This window comes from Anabrus simplex, chromosome 11 (assembly GCF_040414725.1).
Source record: "Anabrus simplex isolate iqAnaSimp1 chromosome 11, ASM4041472v1, whole genome shotgun sequence".
Taxonomy (NCBI): Eukaryota; Metazoa; Arthropoda; class Insecta; order Orthoptera; family Tettigoniidae; genus Anabrus; species Anabrus simplex.
Window position 1 is genome coordinate 57,861,571 of NC_090275.1, and position 1,955 is coordinate 57,863,525.

Here is a 1,955-nt window from a genome sequence, read left to right on the forward strand (position 1 = left end):
TCTTAAACGTCCAGGCTGGAATGCGAAAGAGAAAACAGTAACTTAATGCATAAACGAAAGATCAAGCCATTTCACAACAGTACATTTCATATCTTCAATTATACCCCCGTCTAATTACAGTCTATGTGGTGTAGTGGTTAGTGCGATTAGCTGCCACGCAACGAGGCTCGCGTTCGATTCCCGGCTCTGACATCCCCGAAACGGTTTTCCCTGGTTTCCCACTTCTCCTCCAGGCGAATGCCGGGATGGTACATAACTTAAGGCCACGGCCGCTTCCTTCCCTCTTCCTTGTCTATCCCTTCCAATCTTCCCATACCCCGCAAGACCCCCGTTCAGCATAGCAGGTGAGGCGCCATGGGCGAGGTACTGTTCATTCTCGCCAGTTGTATCCCCCGACCAAATGTCTCACGCTCCAGGACATTGCCCTAAGAGGCGGTAGAGGTGGGATCCCTCGCTGAGTCCGAGGAAAAAACCAACCCTGGACGTTAAGCAGAGAAAGAAAGAAAGAAAGAAAGAAAGAAAGAAAGAAAGTAATCATCATCATCATCATCATCTGTTTACCCTCCAGGTTCGGTTTTTCCCTCGGACTTAGCGAGGGATCCCACCTCTACCGCCTCAAGGGCAGTGTCCTGGAGCTTCAGACTCTTGGTCGGGGGATACAACTGGGGAGTATGACCAGTACCTCGCCCAGGCGGCCTCACCTGCTATGCTGAACAGGGGCCTTGTGGAGGGATGGGAAGATTGGAAGGGATAGGCAAGGAAGAGGGAAGGAAACGGCCGTGGCTTTAAGTTAGGTACCATCACGGCATTCGCGTGGAGGAGAAGTGGGAAACCACGGAAAACCACTTCCAGGATGGCTGAGGCGGGAATCGAACCCACCTCTACTCAGTTGACCTCCCGAGGCTGAGTGGACCCCGTTCCAGCCCTCGTACCACTTTTCAAATTTGTTGGCAGAGCCGGGAATCGAACCCGGGCCTCCGGGGGTGGCAGCTAATCACGCTAACCACTACACCACAGAGGCGGACGAAAGCAAGTAATAACATATTAAATAATAATTACCAATAGCAATAAACGTGGGCTCTCCAATGAACCTTTTGAAAGATATAATTATATGTATCCAGTTGTAAAGTGGTGGTGGTGGTGATGGTGGTTGTTTTAAGAGGAACTACAACTGAGCGACCATCCTAGTAATTAGAAGGAAAAGTGGAGGAGGTCCAACACTTCGGAAAATTAAGCTGTAAGACGGACTTCAACGAGCACAGGGCTCCGTGGCGCAATGGTAGCGCGTCTGACTCCAGATCAGAAGGTTGCGTGTTCGAATCACGTCGGGGTCATATATTATAAGTGAATGGCAAATTGTGGAATAATTTATATCGGCTTAAGATAGAGTTAATCCTCCATTGTCTTCATAATCTATCATTTATGGATCTGAGTTCATGTCTGCTGGCCAGGTGGCAGGTTCCGTATCAATTGTTTACGTAATCATTATCTTAAATTATTTCAAATAACTTGGAATTTTATCGAATACTAGCAGTTTCCCACGGGCACCGCTCGCAGAGTATCATGTTGTTCATTAATATCCCCACGGATGTACTTCCGAAATGTCGAGGCAATGAAATAATACATATGAACTGTTGTGGTCTGTCTGTCTGTCTGTCTGTCTGTCTGTCTGTCTGTCTGCCTGTTAGGTCATCAACCCAGAGGCTGGTTGGATCCTCAAATAGCACCACCAAAGGCTATGCAGTTATAGAGCAATCGCAAAAACTATTGGCCGAGCCCAAATGAGGCATACTAGGCAAGATGAGGAGTGAGGAAGTTTGTCATTGTTTTCCTCACTGGACCAGAAGGTATCATTGCAGCACGACTGATCCTAGATAGATAGATAGATAAGAAATGGGTGAGCCCTGTTTTTGCAGAGCTCCACACGTAGGTCTACGACTGATCCTATGAGCAAC

General features: G+C 47.9%; 1 non-coding gene across 1 annotated transcript; it reads left to right on the forward strand.

The window, feature by feature from the left end:
* The first annotated feature begins 1,262 nt into the window (after positions 1-1,262).
* Positions 1,263-1,334, forward strand: TRNAW-CCA (transfer RNA tryptophan (anticodon CCA)). Its single transcript has one exon. It is a non-coding gene; the product is annotated as a tRNA-Trp (tRNA).
* The last annotated feature ends 621 nt before the right edge of the window (positions 1,335-1,955 follow it).